The sequence below is a fragment of the Plectropomus leopardus genome, chromosome 16 (genome assembly GCF_026936395.1).
Source record: "Plectropomus leopardus strain MGB_pleo_1.0 chromosome 16, ASM2693639v1, whole genome shotgun sequence".
Classification (NCBI taxonomy): Eukaryota; Metazoa; Chordata; class Actinopteri; order Perciformes; family Serranidae; genus Plectropomus; species Plectropomus leopardus.
The window spans coordinates 32,202,333-32,225,698 of record NC_142191.1 but is presented as its reverse complement, the minus strand read 5'-3'; the positions used below and the strand labels follow the sequence as shown (position 1 = coordinate 32,225,698).

Sequence of the window (23,366 nt, the reverse complement as noted above, 5' to 3'; positions counted from 1 at the left end):
ACAAGCAAAGTTATATACTACATACTATAATATATACACGTTTGTTTTCATGTGTCTATTTTCATTAATGTATTTTAGATTTTACTGTATTTCAGTGCTTACTGCTTATTTTGTAATTGTTTCTCTCTTGATTAGTTCGGCTTAAATTTTGTCTGTCAGTTCTTAGTTTGGCTCTGATAGGTATTATTATATATCTGATATATATATATATATATATATATATATATATATACATATATATGTATATATATATACTGTATTACTTCTGGCCCTATGATGTTTGGGTTTTTAAAAAATTGAAAAATCTGAATTGAATTTTAAAAAAAAAAGAATGGTCAAAACTGATGCAGAGGTCTCAACCAAATTACACCTACCTTCTCATAGTGCAGCTTGATAGTGTGTTACATTTTTAAAATTGTTTTGGACTGTACTGTACAATAATATGACTGTAATATTTGTATGATATTTTGGACCACATACCATTCTGAGATATTTTTAAAATTTGTATGACATCTTATACTATGACATTTTCAGGACTTCAGAAGGCTTCTGCAGAGCCACAAAAAATATTATTCAGCTGTTTTCACAGGGGCTGTACTGTTCGGTGTAAATATGTCATTTAATTTCCATGTGATTCAGTTGTTTAGGAGAAGGTAAGGGAACTTTAAAGTGACCTTAAAAGAAAAGCTTAACATGTCAGTGCACTAAAGCTAATAAAGTACAATAGTATCTGGCATGGCAGCTGGGAGGTGCCACAGTTGTAATTACAACATGACACATTCCAGTTATAAGCTCAAAGCAAACATGTCAACTACTTGAATGAAGCTTTGCTGCTGCGGCTTTTGTTACGTATGAATGGTTGTATAGTGAGCAGTGAGCAGCAGTGAAACATTAACCAACCAATGCAAACAATCTGGCACTTTTTCTCTATGAACCTAATGACTTTTTGGAATGATTTAGTACAAGACTATGACTTTTTTGTGATTTTAGACATACTATACTATGACGTTTTCATGATATTTTGAGCTTCTTACTATACCATGAAGTTTTTATGATATTTTGAGCGACAAATAATGACATTTTAAAGAAAATTTGAGCGACAGCTATTCTGTGAAGTTTTTTATCATATTTTTTGCGACATACCATACTATGATATTTTTATGATATTTTGACAACATACTATACTATGACAATTTTATGATTGTTTTGAACGACATACTATACTCTGACGTTTTTAATGTAATTTTAGAGACATACAAATCTGTGATATTTTTTTATGTCAAGTGAAGTCAGTTTTATTTATAAAGCTCACGATCACAAATGTAGTGGACTGCCTTGGCGTGGTCATTACATTTTTTCTCTGAGAAACTCCAGAGCTCAACGTCCCCTGGGCAAGTGGGGGACACGTCAAGAGACACTGTTTTGCAACCCAAAACATCTGACAGAGGGTTGCTAATTAATTTAACTGATATTCGATGTAGGCATCTGCAAACACATTCTGCTTTTAAGCCACAGAAAGTGTCAGTACTTGTACAAGTACTTGGTCCTTTTCAGCACAAGATGCGTGGGAGATAGATACTCTTGAGGCCACATCCAGCATACCACAGGATGTAAGATATCTGAATGACCTCCTGGGGTTACTCAGGCACTTAAAGCAACAGTCATTCATTGCCCCCTCTGCTGAGTCAAAAGGCAGAACATGTTGTAAGTCTTTATAAATCCTAGTGTTGAGACTAACATCTGACAGAATCGCTTGGACCTAGGTTGTGAGTTAAAGTTTAACTTAATTCTCTAATCCTTCTCTTTGTAGGTAAGAGTTTGTCTATGTACTTTGAGGAAGAAGTAGGACCAACTCCCATTTTTTTATCATTTAATTTGAATAATTTAGGTAAAAGCATGTTTTATTCCCTTTTTTGTGATGAAGCCCCATTGCCATCTAAGTGACCTTAATCATCATTAATCTCGTAACCAACTTTATAGTTACATCTTATTTTGCATTCATTGTATAATGTTAAAAAGTAATCCTATATCTAAGTAATCACCAAGTTTGTTAGGATCCATGGTACAATGTTATGTTATGTGTGGTCATTTAACAGAATTGAGCAAAGGATCTTCAGAATCATGTGTTACGTTATAAATTGCCTTTAGGTCTCCTAACATGTATTTGAAGTTACTGTGATGAGACTATAGTGGTGAGGAGATACGTGAATTTATACACCACGGGTTAGATCGCGTAATTCGTCATAAAGTTCAGAGACATAAATGTCTCCTAAATTACATTAGGTCTTTTAGAAACTAATTCCAGATGTGCGATCACTCGGTGCAAAAGTTCGCTAACTCCGCCTTCCATCCGCACCCCCAAATCGAAAGATAAAAACTGAGTGAGCTTCTCAAGTTCTCGCTCTCTCTCAGCTTTCGCCTCTCAAGTTTTTCGCTCTTCTCAAGGCTTCTCGTCTTCTCTCTTCTGAAGTTTTTCTTCGCTCCTTTTTACCGCGGCGCGTCTCGTGCATCCGCGCTCGCAACTTTTTCTTTTCTTCAATTTTATAAGCGGAGCCGCAACAGCTCACCAGAGCTTTGCTGAACTTTAACTTTTGAAGCCATTTTCTTTTAAATCTCTTTGACGCTTTTCTTTATACCAGTTTTTGGTCAGTAAAGACACTTTTGTAATTCGTTTTAAGTAAAATCAAATTAATAATTTAAAGTGACTCCCTCAGACCAATGGGACTACTTTTGATTATTTCTGCGAGTTTTAATTGAGAAGGACACTCCGCGATTCGCCGTCAACTCTGCCACGGATCTGGAAGCAACACCTGCTGCACAAACTATCAGCATCCGTTGCCTGCCCTTAAGGACTTTGTTTAAAGACTTTTACCAGTTCGCTGAGGCGAACACCGAGGCCAGTTAAAGACCGCCGCACACCGACTCCACCTGCCCGGCCGCCGCCGCCTTTCAGCGGGTCACCTCGTCTGGAAGACGCACCGCAGCTCTCCCCTGGAGTGACGCTAGGACCTGGACCTCCCCGGAGAAGTCTAATCAAGTCGGCAAAAGTAGGCAGAATAACATTTTCTAGTGATCAGAGTTGATGTCGTATAGTGAAGCTTTAATGCCAAATTTCTAAATTCTACGTCACCGTTCAGTGCGCATCCACGCTTTAGACGGTCACGTATTTCTCCCACTATCATCCATAATTAATTATTTACATCACCTGAACATACATCACTTAGGTTCCCTTTCATTTGTTCACTGTCCTCTATATATCATACTATTTTCTCTATTTACTCTTCATTTTATTAGTCTAAATAAATTATTCTCATTTATCGCCAAGTCATCATCTGTGGATATTATTTCATGAGAGAAACAAGATCAATGTATACAGGATAAACGGTACAGATTATGAGATTGATTAAAGTAATGACATGTCTTAACACTGTCACAATTTAACATTTAATTTTCTCCTGAATGGAGAATGGTGCCCCTTTTACCTTCACGAGTGCAAAATCCAAATTCTAACGTAGTTATTAATAACCGCTACACAAATCACAGTTTGCCTCAGAGGGCTTTACAGCATACGACATCCCTCTGCCCTTAGACCCTCACATCGACTAAAAGACAACCCCCCCCCCCCCCAAAAAAAAAAAACTTTAACGGGGGGAATAAAATGGTAGAAACCTCAGGAAGAGCAACTGAGGAGACATCCCTCTTCCAGGACAGACATACGTGCAATAGCTATATAGCTTAGCTTTTCTCTTTCCTTCATAACAATGTCATGAAGGAAAGAGAAAAAGAGAGAGAGGAAGAGAGAGGGGGAGAGATGCATAGCAATCATGGTAACAATAGCATATCACATAACAATAGTGATAGATTATCAAGTGTTGATAAGAATCCCATGCATATATTAATAATGGAGGCATGACTCGTAATAATGGCAGTAGAAGGTCATGTCGACCAGGATCATGGAACAGCGCAGTCAAGGCCCATAACACAGGCACAGCATCAGACAGGACCACAGCAACAGCACAACCAAGAACATGATCCAGGCAAGCCGGAGTTACATCATGAGGGCAGCCGCAGCACAAGCATGGTCAAAAGCAGGATCACAGCATCAGCACAGCTATCACTACGATCCGGACGCAACCAAGTTTGCAGCCAAGATCGGAAAACTATGAAACAAGGGAGCACAAATGCTCCGGAGAAGAAGCCAAGTTAGTGTATGGTGTTTGTAGAAACATACCATACTAATATTTTATGATATTTTGACTGAAAAACTATACTATGATGATTTTGATGATTTTTGGACAACATACTAACCTATGATGTTATTTAGGATTTTTGGATGACATACTCTACTATGAGGATTTTTTAATGATTTTTTGACGACATACTATACTACGATGTTTTGTTTTGTTCTTTTTTTGGTTGACTATAGTGTGACCTTTCGGTCATATTTTGGTTGACATACCGACGATGCACTATGGTATGACTTTCTGGTCATATTTTGGACCACATGCCATACTATGATTTTTTTTGGTCATATTTTGGACGATATACAAAATTATGACTTTTTGGTCATATTCTGGATGTCATACTATAGTATAACTTTTTGGTCATATTTTACGACTATAGTATTACCTTTCAGACATATTTCGGACAACATACTATAGTATGACTGTTGGGTCATATTTTGAACGACATGCTTTGGTATAACCTTTTGGTCATATTTTTGACGACATGCTATACCATGACTTTTTGGTCGTATTTTAGACGACGGACTACAGTTTGACTTTCTAGTCATATTTTGGACCACATACCCTAGTATGACTTTTTTGACATATTTTGGAAATCTCACTATAGTATGACTTTTTGGTCCTATTTTGGACGGCATACAATAGTGTGACTTTTTGGTCATTTTTGAGACAACATACTATAGTAGGACCTTTTGGTTATATTGTGGACGTCATACAAGTCAAGTCAAGTCAATTTTATTTATAGAGCCCATTATCACAAAACATGGTTTGCCTCAGTGGGCTGTACAGTTTACGACATCCCTCTGCCCTTAGACCCTCACATCACCCAAGGAAAAACTCCCGAAAAAGAACCCCTGTAACGGGGGGAAAAAAAGGAAGAAACCTCAGGAAGAGCAGTAGAGGATGATGAGGGATCCCTCTTCCAGGACGGACAGACGTGCAATAGATGTCGTAAATAACAAATGAAATACAATCATGGCAAAAAGGAAAGAGAAAGAGAGAGGGGAGGAGAGGGGGAGAGAGGTTGAGAGAGGGGGAGAGAGGCACAGCAATAGTAGAAACAGATGCATGTCATATTACAATAATGATAGATGTGAAATCAAACGAAGTCTCAAACGAAAGTATAACTTTTTGGTTGTATTTTGGATGACATACTATATTATGACTTTTTCGTCATAGTTTGCATGACATACTGTGGTCGTATTTTGGACCACATACTCTAGTATGACTTTTTGATGATATTTTGGACGATACTATATACTATATACTATGACTTTTTGGTCATATTTTGGACCTCATACTACAGTATGACTTTCTGGTCATATTTTGGACCACATACTATACGATGACTTTTTGGTCATATTTTGGACCACATACTACACTATGACTTTTTGGTCATATTTTGAATGACATACTATAGAATGGCTTTTTGGTCATGACTTTTGGTCAAATTTTGGACCACATACTATATTATGACTTTTTGGTCATATTTTGGACCAAATACTAAACTATACTATACTATACTATACGATTCCAGTTAGTGGGGGACGTGCCCGAGGTGAGTTGCAGAGCGCAGCACTGTGTACAAATATTGTTCATTAATGCCTGTAAGTCCACTGTATGAACATTAAATGCACTGTTATGTAGGGAAATGTTCGGGAGGAGAGTTATGAGTGGGTTGCTGTGCACTTTTATGTGCTAAAATATTCATACAGCGATGACCCCAAGTCTGTCGATGGCCTGCTTGCCAAGGAGGTCAGGGACGGCTTCATGATCGGTCCGTTTGCTCATCCCCCTTTTCCGATGTTCCACATCAGCCTGCTCGGTGTCGCTACTCGAAAGTACTCCCGCAAGAACGCATTATAATGGGTCTCTCGGCTCCACATGGTTGCACTGTCCCTAGCATTAACAGCCTGATCCCCAGCGAGGATTTTTCCCTCCACAATGCCATGCCTTGGCCCTCATCAAACGTGCTGGGAAGTGTCCCTGGTTGTCTAAAGCGGACATCACCAGCGCTTTCAAGGTTCTCCTCCTGCACCCTGACTTCTGGCATTTCTTTGGTGTCCACTGGCGTCATGCTTATTACTTTGCCGTCAGGCTCACATTCAGGTGTATGAGCAGAAACTCTTCGACACCTTATCAGAAACGCTTTGCTGGATCCTGTCGAACAACCATAACCTTCTGTTCCTAGTCCATCTTTTGGACGACTTCCTTGTCGTCACCCCTCCCACTTCGCTGCCGGCTTCTAGTCTCACTGCTCTCATGACGGTTTTCTCGGACCTCGGCATCCCTTTGTCCGCTGAGAAGACTCAGGGCCCTGCCACCTTCTTTGAATTCCTCGGTGCCTCGATACGGTACTGTTTAAGAAGCTTTGAGAAGCTTAACCGCATATGCCTTTTGATCTCAAATTTTCTCCTTGCCCCGCGTTGTACCAAACGTCAGCTCCTTTCCGTCCTGGGCCACCTCAATTTTGCTCTCCGCATCGTTCCCCAGGGGCGGGCCTTCCTTTCTCACCTGTTGTCTGTCACTTCTTCTGTCCCATCGTTCATGACCTCCATCTTTCTTGACGTGCCGAGCCGTGCCGAGCTCCGCTTCTGGCTCTATCTCCTTGGCAATTGGAGTCTACTTCTTTTACAACGATCACCTGTCTCATCCTCAGGACATCAACCTGTTCACTGACACGGCTCTGTCTGCCGGTTTTGGGGGTTTTTACGATGGAAGATGGTTCGTAGGCAAATGGCCCCTGGAGTTGGAAGGAGACTGCCAGGTCACTTCATCTGCTCTCTCTGAGATCTACCCCATCATTGTTGCCGCCATGTTGTGGGGCCATGAATGGAGTCGCAAATCTGTCCTCATCTACTCAGACAATCTCACAGCAGTTGATATCATAAATAAAGGTCGCTCCAACTCACCATCTATCATGCTTTTCTTGCGTCGGCTAACCTGGCACTCTTTCAATCACCAGTACATCCTCCATGCAGCTCATGTCCTGGGCCATGTCAATGCCATAGCTGACTCAATGTCTCGTTTTTAAGATTTTTAACAGTGCTGCTGGCATTGATCAGGTTTTTAATTTCTCACCTTTCTTCAAGACGGTGGGAAAGACGGTGAGGTCATCAGGGCTCTCAAAGAACTGAATCCTTAATAAAACCTGCTTGCCCAGATTATTTACAGCCTCTTTTTTAAAAATGGCAGCGTAATTTATAAGTGTACCTTTGTGTCACATTTTTAATGTGACCTTGTCAACAAATACTATCCCAAAGGACTGGAAAACTGCCTTTGTTATTCCACTTCTGAAAGGAGGAGACCAAGTATTTTAAGCAATTACAGACCAATCTCTAAACTCTCTGTCCTGTGCAAAGGTGCTTGAATCTTTGGTCTCTAACCAATAAAAGAATACCTCTGACAAGGCCGAACGTAGACAAGAGCCCAAATGCACGACTCAAGAGACAAAAGGATCAAACACAAAACGATTTATTAAACAAAGTGCAACAAAAATTCTCTCACACAGAGAAATTGTGAACACTGAAAATCACTCGATGGAGGAAGCAAAAAACTTTCAAACACTAAAAAACAGAAAATCACTCAACTGAGGAAATAACTACTATCACAAAAATAACAAAGAGCTAACAAAGTAACAAACAAAACACTGTACTTGACCAGACTTTGAGGCAGAGCAAACAACAAACAAAACTTGACCTGACAATGGTTCTAGGCATGGAAATGGCACTGGTTCAATGACTCGACGGACAAGACGAATTGGCACAGGACAAGGGCGGGGGCCGACAATCACACTGGCGGGAAAACATACAAAGGGAGGAAGTCACCTGAAACGAGAGGAGAGTTAGAATTTTTTTTTTAAAACAGGAAATCACGAGACAACATAGACACGGGACAAAAAGAACAAATCAACATAAGCTTTTGAGTATCTTCAGTGTGCATTTGACAGAGACAAGAACAACTTGTAGAACAGCTTGTTCTAAACACAGACAAAACAAAACTTATGTTTTTCACCACCTTAAGAATATTTGGATCTGTTTTGTCTGAGAAAACTGTTCCCAGACACAGTTAACAAATTGAGTTGGTCTCTACTTTTAAATACTTTGGACAGCAAGTTGTCTTTTAAAGGACATATCCAGTATATTGCAAAAAAAACTGAAACTTTTATTTGGATTTTCTTATAGAAACAAGTCTTGTTTTTCTTTTTATGTGAAACACAGACTGACTGACCTTCTTACCGTTCATTGATTATGGTGATGTGCTTTACATGAATGCCTCTGCTCACTGTCTTCACATGCTGGATAACATGTATCACAGGGCTCTGAGATTCATACGAACTTTGGATATCTCACCCACCCCTGCGTTCTGTACTCAAAAGTGAGCTGACCTGCTTTATGTACACATCACCTGTGTTACTGGTATGTTTTTATTTTCAAGTCCATTATCAGCAAACTTCTTCCTTATTTATTGTCTCTTTTAAACCTGAAACATGGACAACACAATCTCCGTTCTAAGGACTTTTTGCGTTTTGAAGTTCCCAAAGTCTGAACAGAAATAGGAAAGAAAGCTTTCAGGTTTTCCGCTCCTGCTACATGGCACAATCTCCAGACTGATCTTCAGCTTCAAAACTTAGTGACCCTGAAACTGAGTTCAAAACTATGGTGAAATCCATTGAGCCCAGCCAGTCTGTGTGCAAATGTTTTACCTGACTGTGTCATTGTATTTTAATTTATGTGATTCTATGTGATTTTATGTTAATTTATTGTTCAAACTACTGATCTTGGCCAGGTCTCCCTTGAGGATGAGATCTGTGATCTCAGTGGGACCCTCAGGTACGTGAATAACATTGAGCGAAAAAATATAACAGTTGTGTGGTTTTTTTTTACAAACTGAACAATTAGAAGAGTGTAACCAGGAATTAATTAAAAACATGCAAGCTAACCTGATTCGAGGCTCTCGCTTGCTACAAATGAAGACAAAGTTAATATTTAGGAAAATATGCACATTCATGTTATAGCCAAGAATCAGATGAGAAGATTGATACTACTCTCAGATCTGTGAAGTAAGTTTTGAGCTGTAGCCAGAGGCTATAGCATGACTTTTTGGTCATATTTTGGATGACATACAATAGTATTTCCTATTGTTCATATTTTGAAACATAGACTATAGTATGACTTTTTAATTGTATTTAAGACCACGTACTATAGTTTGTCTTTTTGGTCATATTTTGAACCCCATGCCATAGTATGACTTTTTGGTCATATTTTGGATCACATACTATACTGTGACCCTTCGGTCATATTTTTGATGACATACTATACTATGACCATTTGTGATATTTTGGACGACTCACTAAAGTATGACTTTTTGGTCATATTTTGGACGACATACTATAGTATGACTTTTTGGTCATATTTTGCACCACATAAAACTGTATGATGTTTTTGTCATATTTTGGACCACTTACTGTAGTATGACTTTTTGGTCATATTGTTGTCATCATACTATAGTATGGCTTTTTGGTCATGTTTTAAGATGACATAGTATTGTATGATTTTTGGTCATATTTTGGACCACAAACTATCGTAAGACATTTTGATCAAATTTTTGACCACATACTAGACTATGAATTTTTAGTCATATTTCTGACCACATAATATAGTATGATCCTTTGGTCATATTTTTGATGACATACTAATGTATGACTTTTTGTTCATATTTTGGATGATACTATACTATGAACTTTTGTCAAGTCAATTCAAGTCAATTTTATTTATAGAGCCCATTATCACAAAACATGGTTTGGCTCAGATGGCTTTATAGTGTACTACATCCCTCTGCCCTTAGACCCTCACATCACCCAAGGAAAAACTCCAGAAAAAGAACCCCTGTTACGGGGGAAAAAAATGGAAGAAACCTCAGGAAGAGCGGTAGAGGATGATGAGGGATCCCTCTTCCAGGACGGACAGACGAGCAATAGATGTCGTAAATAACAAATGAAATACAATCATGGCAAAAAGGAAAGAGAAAGAGAGAGGGGGAGAGAGGGGGAGAGAGGCACAGAAATAATAGAAACAGATGCATGTAATATTACAATATCGACAGGTGTGAAATTATTAATTGCACTCTATGATGATGTTGAGGGTGATGATAAGAGTCTCATGCGTATATTGATAGGGAGGTGTCCAAAGGCAAGATCACAACATCGGCGCAACCAGGACCAGACCACAATCAGGGCGAGCAGGGGGCACAGTATCAGTACAGCCACAGCACGAGCACAACCAAAGGCAGGGTCGCAGCATCAGCACAGCTATCACCACGGTCAGGCACAGTCAAGGTTACGACCAGGATCCAGGAAAACTATGAAACAAGGGAGCAGGAATGCTCCCGAGAGGCGACGGGATTAGCATAGTGCAGTGCAACAGACCCAGGCTCTGTAATCGCGAGCCCCAGGTAGTGAGAGTACCACATGGCTATCACAGATGTTAGGCTAAGCTAAACTACTGAGGCTAAGCTAAGCTTGCAAATGGCAATGCAGTTAACAGATATGCATGATTTTCCAATGGCGGCACTGAGAGAAGGAAAAGGAGCTCAACGTATCAGAGGAAGTCCCCCGGCAGGTTAAACCTATGTCAGCCTAACTATGGGCTGGTCCAGGCAGCCTGAGCCAGCCCTAATTATAAGCTTTATCAAAGAGGAGGGTCTTAAGTCTACCCTTAAAAGTTGAAACGGTGTCTGCCTCCCTGACGTTTGGACTACAACTACTACATACCACTACTACTTTTGGAAACTCTTGGAACCACAAGTAATCCTGCATTTTCAGAGCGCAGTGATCTTGAGGGTTGGTAAGGAACTATGAGCTGTGACAGATAGGATGGAGCCTGACCATTTAGAGCTTTGTAAGTAAGGAGGAGGATTTTAAATTCAATCCTGGATTTCACAGCGAGCCAGTGCAAAGAAGCTAAAACAGGAGAAATATGATCCCTTTTCTTGCTTCCCATTAGAACACGAGCAGCGGCGCTCTGCACCAGCTGGAGAGACCAAAGAGATTTGTTGGGGCAACCAAATAATAGGGAGTTACAGTAATCCAGCCTAGAGGTGACAAATGCATGTACTAATTTTTCAGCATCTGTTTGGGACAGGAAATGTCTCATTTTTGCGATGTTACGCAAGTGAAAGAAAGCCGTCCTTGAAGTTTGTTTTATATGGTAGGCAAAAGATAAATCTTGATCAAATAAAACTCCCAGGTTCCCTATAGGCATTGCCATCTAGAGAAATTACATTGTTGGAAAAGGAGCTTCTGAAGTGTTTGGGGCCAATAACATTAACTTCAGTTTTGTCTGAATTCAACATCAGGAAATTACGGCTCATCCAGGGTTTTACATCTTTAAGACATGTTTGAAGTCTAGATAGCTGATCAGTTTAAATCTGGTTTCATAGATAGATATAATTGTATATCGTCAGCATAACAATGGAAATTTATAGAGTGTTTTATAATTATGTTGCCTAGAGGAAGCATATATAAAGTGAAAAGGATTGGTCCAAGCACAGAACCTTGTGGCACTCCAAAACAGACCTTAGTATGTGCGGAGGGTTGATCACTGATGTGAACAAATTGAGAACGATCTGATAAGTATGACTTAAACCAGGCTAGTGACGTTCCTTGAAGGCCAATTAAGTTTTCCAGTCTGTGCAGTAACATTTGATGGTCAGAGGTATCAAATGCAGCACTGAGATCTAATAGGATTAAAACAGAGACCAGACTTGTATCAGAAATGATAAATAAGTCGTTATTAATTTTTGCAAGTGCTATACTATGATGAACTCTGAAGTGACTGAAAGTCCTCGAATGAAATATTATCTTGGAGAAAGTCACAGAGTTGATGAGCAACCACTCTCTCAAGGATTTTAGAAATACAGGGTAGATTAGATATTGGTCTATAGTAAGCTAAAATCTCAGGGTTGAGAGTGGGCTTCTTTAGAAGGGGTTTAATGACAGCTACTTTAAAGGCCTGTGGTACATGTTGAAAAAATGACCGAAACAGGCAAGGCTATAGTATAGAAAAATGTCAAAATATGACATGTCCAAGAAACAGCTGAAAACACCTCAAAACAGCATAAAACTGTGTGCAGAGACGCGCCATAGTAGAAATGGGTACAACAACAGCCCAAAACACCATAATAATGCATGCTGAAAAAATGACTGAAAAAGGCAAGGCTAGAGTATGGAAAAATATCAAAATATGACAACTCCCAAAAACAGCTGTAAACACCTCAAAACAGCATAAAATAATGTGCAGAGATACGCCATAACATAAATTGGTGCAAAAACATGTTAATAACACCATAATAATGCATGTTGCAAAAATGACCGAAACAGGCAAGGCTATAGTATGGAAAAATTTTAAAATATAACATGTCCCAAAAACAGCTGAAATCACCTCAAAACAGCATAAAATAGCGTGCAGAGACGCGGCATAGCGGAAATTGGTGCAAAAACAGCCAATAACACAGTAATAATGTTTGTTGAAAAAATGAACGAGAAAGGCAAGGCTATAGTGAGGAAATATGTCAAAATATTACAACCCCCAAAACAAGCTGAAAAACCTCAAAACAGCACAAAATAGCGAGCAGAGTCGCCATAGCAGAAATTAGTGCAAAAACTGCCAAAAACGCCATAATAATACAAAAGGTATAGAAAATAACGTGCAGAGACGTGCCATAGCATAAATTGGTGCAAAAAAAGCCAACACCATAATAATGCATGTTGAAAAAATGACCAAAAAGGCAAGGCTATACTATAGAAAAATGTCAAAATATGACGTGTACTAAAAGCAGCTGAAAACACCTCAAAACAGCATAAAATAGCGTGCAGAGATGCACCATAGCATAAACTGTTGCAAAAACAGCCAATAATTCCATAATATTGCATGTTGAAAAAATGAATGAAAAAGGCAAGGCTATAGTATGGAAAAATTTCAAGATATGACGTGTCCTACAAACAGCTGAAAACACCTCAAAACAGCATAAAATGGTGCGCAGAGACGTGCCATAGCAGAAAATGGTGCAAAAACTGCCCAAAACACCATAATAATGCATATTGAAAAATTGACCGAAAAGGCAAGGCTATAGTATGGAAAAATGTCAAAATATGACATGTCCCAAAAACACCTGAAAAAACCTTGAAACAGCATAAAATACTGTGCAGAGATACGCCATAACATGAATTGGTCCAAAAACAGCCAATAACACCATAATAATGCAGTTGAAAAATGACCGAACAGGCAAGGCTACAGTAGGGAAAAATGTCAAAATATGACGTGTCCTAAAAACAGCTGAAAACACCTCAAAACAGCATAAAATAGCGAGCAGAGGCATCCCATAGCAGAAATTGGTGCAAAAACAGCCAATAACACCATAATAATGCATGTTGAAAAAATGACAGAATACTCAAGGCTATAGTATGTAAAATTTCAAAATATGACATGTCCCAAAAACAGCTGAAAACACCTCAAAACAGCATAAAACTGTGTGCAGAGACGTGCCATAGCAGAAATGGGTACAACAACAGCCCAAAACACCATAATAATGCATGTTGAATGAAAATGACTGAAAAGGAAAGGCTATACTATGGAAAAATGTCAAAATATGACAGCTTGCAAAAACAGCTGAAAACACCTCAAAACAGCACAAAATAGCGAGCAGAGACGCGCCATAGCAGAATATAGTGCAAAAACTGACAAAAACGGCATAATAGTGCATGTTGAAAAACTGACTGAAAAGGCAAGGCTATAGAATGGAAAAATGTCAAAATATGACATGTCCCAAAAACAGCTTTAAACACCTCAAAACAGTATAAAATAGTGTGCAGAGATACGCCATAACATAAACTGGTGCAAAAACAGCCAATAACACCATAATAATACATGTTGAAAAAATGACTGAAAAGGCAAGGCTATAGTATGGAAAAATGTCAAAATATGACAAGTCTGAAAAACAGCTGTAAACACCTCAAAAAAGAGACAGAGACGCGCCGTAACTGAAAATGGTGCAAAAACTGCCAAAAACTCCATAATGATGCATGTTGAAAAATTGACCGAAAAGGCAGGGCTATAGTATGGAAAAATGTCAAAATATGACATGTCCCAAAAACAACTCAAACCACCTTAAAACAGTATAAAATAGCATGCTAAGACAAGCCATAGCATGAAAACGTATAAATATGTCCAAAGGCACCATAATACAGCATGCCGAAAAAAATGAAAAAAATGACGAAAAAAGCAAGGCTACAGTAAGGCAAAAATGTCAAGATATGACATGTCCCAAAAACAGCATAAACCACCTCAAAACAGCATAAAATAGCTTACTGAGACATGCCATAGCATTTAAATGTGCAAAAATAGTCAAAAACACCATAATATAGCATGTCGAAAAAATGACGAAAAAAGCAAGGCTATAGTAAGGCAAAAATGTCAAAATATGACATGTCCCAAAAACAGCTCAAACCACCTCAAAACAGCATTAAATAGCGTGCTAAGACACGCAATAGTATTTGAATGTGCAAAAATAGTCAAAAACACCATAATATAGCATGTCGAAAAAATGACGAAAAAAGCAGGGCTATAGTAAGGCAAAAATGTCAAAATATGACATGTCCCAAAAACAGCTCAAACCACCTCAAAACAGCATTAAATAGCGTGCTAAGACATGCCATAGCATAAAAACGTATAAATATGTCCAAAAACACCATTATACAGCATGTCGAAAAATGACAAAAAAAGCAAGGCTATAGTAAGGCAAAAATGTCAAAATATGACATGTCCCAAAAACAGCTCAAACCACCTCAAAACAGCATAAAATAGCTTGCTGAGACACGCCATAGCATTTAAATGTGCAAAAAAAGTCAAAAACACGATAATATAGCATGTCGAAATAATGACGAAAAAAGCAAGGCTATAGCAAGGCAAAAATGTCAAAATATGACATGTCCCAAAAACAGCTCAAACCACCTCAAAACAGCATTAAATAGCTTGCTAAGGCACGCCATAGCATAAAACGTATAAATATGTCCAAAAACACCATAATACAGCATGTCGAAAAATGACGAAAAAAGCAAGGCTATAGTAAGGCAAAAATGTCAAAATATGACATGTCCCAAAAACAGCTCAAACCACCTCAAAACAGCATAAAATAGCTTGCTGAGACATGCCACAGCATTTAAATGTGCAAAAATAGTCAAACACCATTATACAGCATGTCGAAAAATGACGAAAAAAGCAAGGCTATAGTAAGGCAAAAATGTCAAAATATGACATGTCCCAAAAACAGCTCAAACCACCTCAAAACAGCGTAAAATAGCCTACTAAGACATGCCATAACATAAAAACGTATAAGTATGTCCAAAAACACCATAAAACAGCATGTCGAAAAAATGACGAAAAAAGCAAGGCTATAGTAAGGCAAAAATGTCAAAATATGACATGTCCCAAAAACAGCTCAAACCACCTCAAAACAGCATAAAATAGCGTGCTAAGACACGCCATAGCATAAAAACGTATAAATATGTCCAAAGACACCATTATACAGCATGTCGAAAAATGACGAAAAAAGCAAGGCTATAGTAAGGCAAAAATGTCAAAATATGACATGTCCCAAACACAGCTCAAACCACCTCAAAACAGCATAAAATAGCGTGCTAAGACACGCCATAGCATAAAAACGTAAAAATATGTCCAAAAACACCATAATACAGCATGTCGAAAAATGACGAAAAAAGCAAGGCTATAGTAAGGCAAAAATGTCAAAATATGACATGTCCCAAAAACAGCTCAAACCACCTCAAAACAGCATAAAATAGCGTGCTGAGACACGCCATAGCATTTAAATGTGCAAAAATAGTCAAAAACACCATAATATAGCATGTCGAAAAAATGACGAAAAAAGCAAGGCTATAGTAAGGCAAAAATGTCAAAATATGACATGTCCCAAAAAAAGCTCAAACAACCTCAAAATAGCGTAAAATAGCCTGCTAAGACATGCCATAACATAAAAACGTATAAGTATGTCCAAAAACACCATAAAACAGCATGTCGAAAAAATGACGAAAAAAGCAAGGCTATAGTAAGGCAAAAATGTCAAAATATGACATGTCCCAAAAACAGCTCAAATCATACCAAAACAGCATAAAATAGCGTGCTGAGACACGCCATAGCACTTAAATGTGCAAAAATAGTCAAAAACACCATAATATAGCATGTCGAAAAAAATGACGAAAAAAGCAAGGCTATAGTAAGGCCAAAATGTCAAAATATGACATGTCCCAAAAACAGCTCAAACCACCTCAAAACAGCATAAAATAGCCTGCTAAGACTCGCCATAGCATAAAAACGTATCAGTATGTCCAAATACACCATAAAACAGCATGTCGAAAAAATGACGAAAAAAGCAAGGCTATAGTAAGGCAAAAATGTCAAAATATGACATGTCCCAAAAACAGCTCAAACCACCTCAAAACAGCATAAAATGGCATGCTGAGACACGCCATAGCATTTAAATGTGCAAAAATAGTCAAAAACACCATAATATAACATGTCGAAAAAATGACGAAATAAGCAAGGCTATAGTAAGGCAAAAATGTCAAAATATGACATGTCCCAAAAACAGCTCAAACCACCTCAAAACAGCGTAAAATAGCCTGCTAAGACATGCCATAACATAAAACGTATAAATATGTCCAAAAACACCATAATACAGCATGTCGAAAAATGACGAAAAAAGCAAGGCTATAGCAAGGCAAAAATTTCAAAATATGACATGTCCCAAAAACAGCTCAAATCACACCAAAACAGCATAAAATAGCGTGCTGAGACATACCATAGCATTTAAATGTGCAAAAATAGTCAAAAACACCATTATACAGCATGTCGAAAAATGACGAAAAAAGCAAGGCTATAGTAAGGCAAAAATGTCAAAATATGACATGTCCCAAAAACAGCTCAAACCACCTCAAAACAGCATAAAATAGCCTGCTAAGACATGCCATAACATAAAAACGTATAAGTATGTCCAAAAACACCATAAAACAGCATGTCGAAAAAATGACGAAAAAAGCAAGGCTATAGTAAGGCAAAAATGTCAAAATATGACATGTCCCAAAAACAGCTCAAACCACCTCAAAACAGCATAAAATAGCGTGCTGAGACACGCCATAGCATTTAAATGTGCAAAAATAGTCAAAAACACCATAATATAGCATGTCGAAAAAATGACGAAAAAAGCAAGGCTATAGCAAGGCAAAAATGTCAAAATATGACATGTCCCAAAAACAGCTCAAATCATACCAAAACAGCATAAAATAGCGTGCTGAGACACGCCATAGCACTTAAATGTGCAAAAATAGTCAAAAACACCATAATATAGCATGTCGAAAAAATGACGAAAAAAGCAAGGCTATAGTAAGGCCAAAATGTCAAAATATGACATGTCCCAAAAACAGCTCAAACCACCTCAAAACAGCATAAAATAGCCTGCTAAGACTCGCCATAGCATAAAAACGTATCAGTATGTCCAAATACACCATGAAACAGCATGTCGAAAAAATGACGAAAAAAGCAAGGCTATAGTAAGGCAAAAATGTCAAAATATGACATGTCCCAAAAACAGCTCAAACCACCTCAAAACAGCATACAATGGCATGCTGAGACACGCCATAGCATTTAGATGTGCAAAAATAGTCAAAAACACTATAAAACAGCATGTCGAAAAAATGACGAAAAAAGCAATGTTATAGTAAGGCAAAAATGTCAAAATATGACATGTCCCAAAAACAACTCAAACCACCTCAAAACAGCATTAAATAGCTTGCTGAGACACACCATAGCATTTAAATGTGCAAAAAAAGTCAAAAACACCATAATATAGCATGTCGAAAAAATGACGAAAAAAGCAAGGCTATAGCAAGGCAAAAATGTCAAAATATGACATGTCCCAAAAACAGCTCAAACCACCTCAAAACAGCGTAAAATAGCCTACTAAGACATGCCATAACATAAAAACGTATAAGTATGTCCAAAAACACCATAAAACAGCATGTCGAAAAAATGACGAACAGAGCAAGGCTATAGTAAGGCAAAAATGTCAAAATATGACATGTCCCAAAAACAGCTCAAACCACCTCAAAACAGCATAAAATGGCGTGCTGAGACACGCCATAGCATTTAAACGTGGAAAAATAGTCAAAAACACCATAATATAGCATGTCAAAAAAATGACGAAAAAAGCAAGGCTATAGTAAGGCAAAAATGTCAAAATATGACATGTCCCAAAAACAGCTCAAACCACCTCAAAACAGCATAAAATAGCCTGCTAAGACATGCCATAACATAAAAACGTATAAGTATGTCCAAATACACCATAAAACAGCATGTCGAAAAAATGACGAAAAAATCAAGGCTATAGTAAGGCAAAAATGTCAAAATATGACATGTCCCAAAAACAGCTCAAATCATACCAAAACAGCATAAAATAGTGTGCTGAGACACGCCATATCACTTAAATGTGCAAAAATAGTCAAAAACACCATAATATAACATGTCGAAAAAATGACGAAATAATCAAGGCTATAGTAAGGCAAAAATGTCAAAATATGACATGTCCCAAAAACAGCTCAAACCACCTCAAAACAGCGTAAAATAGCCTGCTAAGACATGCCATAACATAAAACGTATAAATATGTCCAAAAACACCATAATACAGCATGTCGAAAAATGACGAAAAAAGCAAGGCTATAGTAAGGCAAAAATGTCAAAATATGACATGTCCCAAAAACAGCTCAAATCACACCAAAACAGCATAAAATAGCGTGCTGAGACATGCCATAGCATTTAAATGTGCAAAAATAGTCAAAAACACCATAATATAGCATGTCGAAAAAATGACGAAAAAAGCAAGGCTATAGTAAGGCAAAAATGTCAAAATATGACATGTCCCAAAAACAGCTCAAACCACCTCAAAACAGCATTAAATAGCGTGCTAAGACACGCCATAGCATAAAAACGTATCAGTATGTCCAAATACACCATAAAACAGCATGTCGAAAAAATGACGAAAAAAGCAAGGCTATAGTAAGGCAAAAATGTCAAAATATGACATGTCCCAAAAACAGCTCAAACCACCTCAAAACAGCATAAAATAGCGTGCTAAGACACGCCATAACATAAAAACGTATAAGTATGTCCAAAAACACCATAAAACAGTATGTCGAAAAAATGACGAAAAAAGCAAGGCTATAGTAAGGCAAAAATTTCAAAATATGACATGTCCCAAAAACAGCTCAAATCACACCAAAACAGCATAAAATAGCGTGCTGAGACATGCCATAGCATTTAAATGTGCAAAAATAGTCAAAAACACCATAATATAGCATGTCGAAAAAATGACGAAAAAAGCAAGGCTATAGTAAGGCAAAAATGTCAAAATATGACATGTCCCAAAAACAGCTCAAACCACCTCAAAACAGCATAAAATAGCGTGCTAAGACATGCCATAGCATAAAAACGTATAAATATGTCCAAAGACACCATTATACAGCATGTCGAAAAATGACAAAAAAAGCAAGGCTATAGTAAGGCAAAAATGGCAAGATATGACATGTCCCAAAAACAGCTCAAAGCACCTCAAAACAGCATAAAATAGCCTGCTAAGACATGCCATGACATAAAAATGTATAAATATGTCCAAAAACACCATAAAACGGCATGTCAAAAAAATGACGAAAAATCAAGGCTATAGTAAGGCAAAAATGTCAAAATATGACATGTCCCAAAAACAGCTCAAAGCACACCAAAACAGCATAAAATAGCGTGCTGAGACACGCCATAGCATTTAAATGTGCAAAAAATAGTCGAAAACACCATAATATAGCATGTCGAAAAAATGACGAAAAAAGCAAGGCTATAGTAAGGCAAAAATGTCAAAATATGACATGTCCCAAAAACAGCTCAAACCACCTCAAAACAGCATAAAATAGCGTGCTGAGACACGCCATAGCACTTAAATGTGCAAAAATAGTCAAAAACACCATAATATAGCATGTCGAAAAATGACGAGAAAAGCAAGGCTATAGTAAGGCAAAAATGTCAAAATATGACATGTCCCAAAAACAGCTCAAACCACCTCAAAACAGCGTAAAATAGCCTGCTAAGACATGCCATAACATAAAACGTATAAATATGTCCAAAAACACCATAATACAGCATGTCGAAAAATGACGAAAAAAGCAAGGCTATAGCAAGGCAAAAATTTCAAAATATGACATGTCCCAAAAACAGCTCAAATCACACCAAAACAGCATAAAATAGCGTGCTGAGACATGCCATAGCATTTAAATGTGCAAAAATAGTCAAAAACACCATAATATAGCATGTCGAAAAAATGACGAAAAAAGCAAGGCTATAGTAAGGCAAAAATGTCAAAATATGACATGTCCCAAAAACAGCTCAAACCACCTCAGAACAGCATAAAATAGCGTGCTAAGACACGCCATAGCATAAAAACGTATAAATATGTCCAAAGACACCATTATACAGCATGTCGAAAAATGACGAAAAAAGCAAGGCTATAGTAAGGCAAAAATGTCAAAATATGACATGTCCCAAAAACAGCTCAAACCACCTCAAAACAGCATAAAATAGCGTGCTAAGACACGCCATAGCATAAAAACGTAAAAATATGTCCAAAAACACCATAATACAGCATGTCGAAAAATGACGAAAAAAGCAAGGCTATAGTAAGGCAAAAATGTCAAAATATGACATGTCCCAAAAACAGCTCAAACCACCTCAAAACAGCATAAAATAGCGTGCTGAGACATGCCATAGCATTTAAATGTGCAAAAATAGTCAAAAACACCATAATATAGCATGTCGAAAAAATGACGAAAAAAGCAAGGCTATAGTAAGGCAAAAATGTCAAAATATGACATGTCCCAAAAACAGCTCAAACCACCTCAAAACAGCATTAAATAGCGTGCTAAGACACGCCATAGCATAAAAACGTATAAATATGTCCAAAAACACCATTATACAGCATGTCGAAAAATGACAAAAAAAGCAAGGCAAAAGTAAGGCAAAAATGTCAAAATATGACATGTCCCAAAAACAGCTCAAACCACCTCAAAACAGCATAAAATAGCTTGCTGAGACACGCCATAGCATTTAAATGTGCAAAAAAAGTCAAAAACACCATAATATAGCATGTCGAAATAATGACGAAAAAAGCAAGGCTATAGCAAGGCAAAAATGTCAAAATATGACATGTCCCAAAAACAGCTCAAACCACCTCAAAACAGCATTAAATAGCTTGCTAAGGCACGCCATAGCATAAAACGTATAAATATGTCCAAAAACACCATAATACAGCATGTCGAAAAATGACGAAAAAAGCAAGGCTATAGTAAGGCAAAAATGTCAAAATATGACATGTCCCAAAAACAGCTCAAACCACCTCAAAACAGCATAAAATAGCTTGCTGAGACATGCCACAGCATTTAAATGTGCAAAAATAGTCAAACACCATTATACAGCATGTCGAAAAATGACGAAAAAAGCAAGGCTATAGTAAGGCAAAAATGTCAAAATATGACATGTCCCAAAAACAGCTCAAACCACCTCAAAACAGCATAAAATAGCCTACTAAGACATGCCATAACATAAAAACGTATAAGTATGTCCAAAAACACCATAAAACAGCATGTCGAAAAAATGACGAAAAAAGCAAGGCTATAGTAAGGCAAAAATGTCAAAATATGACATGTCCCAAAAACAGCTCAAACCACCTCAAAACAGCATTAAATAGCGTGCTAAGAAATGCCATAGCATAAAAACGTAAAAATATGTCCAAAAACACCATAATATAGCATGTCGAAAAAATGACGAAAAAAGCAAGGCTATAGTAAGGCAAAAATGTCAAAATATGACATGTCCCAAAAACAGCTCAAACCACCTCAAAACAGCATAAAATAGCGTGCTAAGACATGCCATAGCATAAAAACGTATAAATATGTCCAAAGACACCATTATTCAGCATGTCGAAAAATGACAAAAAAAGCAAGGCTATAGTAAGGCAAAAATGGCAAGATATGACATGTCCCAAAAACAGCTCAAAGCACCTCAAAACAGCATAAAATAGCCTGCTAAGACATGCCATGACATAAAAATGTATAAATATGTCCAAAAACACCATAAAACGGCATGTCAAAAAAATGACGAAAAATCAAGGCTATAGTAAGGCAAAAATGTCAAAATATGACATGTCCCAAAAACAGCTCAAATCACACCAAAACAGCATAAAATAGCGTGCTGAGACACGCCATAGCATTTAAATGTGCAAAAATAGTCAAAAACACCATAATATAGCATGTCGAAAAAATGACGAAAAAAGCAAGGCTATAGTAAGGCAAAAATGTCAAAATATGACATGTCCCAAAAACAGCTCAAACCACCTCAAAACAGCATAAAATAGCGTGCTGAGACACGCCATAGCACTTAAATGTGCAAAAATAGTCAAAAACACCATAATATAGCATGTCGAAAAATGACGAGAAAAGCAAGGCTATAGTAAGGCAAAAATGTCAAAATATGACATGTCCCAAAAACAGCTCAAACCACCTCAAAACAGCGTAAAATAGCCTGCTAAGACATGCCATAACATAAAAACGTATCAGTATGTCCAAATACACCATAATACAGCATGTCGAAAAATGACGAAAAAGCAAGGCTATAGTAAGGCAAAAATGTCAAATTATGACATGTCCCAAAAACAGCTCAAATCACACCAAAACAGCATAAAATAGCGTGCTGAGACATGCCATAGCATTTAAATGTGCAAAAATAGTCAAAAACACCATAATATAGCATGTCGAAAAAATGACGAAAAAAGCAAGGCTATAGTAAGGCAAAAATGTCAAAATATGACATGTCCCAAAAACAGCTCAAACCACCTCAAAACAGCATAAAATAGCGTGCTAAGACATGCCATAGCATAAAAACGTATAAATATGTCCAAAGACACCATTATTCAGCATGTCGAAAAATGACAAAAAAAGCAAGGCTATAGTAAGGCAAA

General features: G+C 37.6%; 1 protein-coding gene and 1 pseudogene across 1 annotated transcript in view; both read left to right on the top strand.

The window, feature by feature from the left end:
* Positions 1–23,366, top strand: part of LOC121955440 (toll-like receptor 5) — a 165,171-nt gene that overhangs the window by 100,400 nt on the left and 41,405 nt on the right. The gene's annotated exons all lie outside the window — the stretch shown is intronic.
* LOC121938439 (uncharacterized) lies at positions 3,923–7,278 on the top strand (annotated as a pseudogene).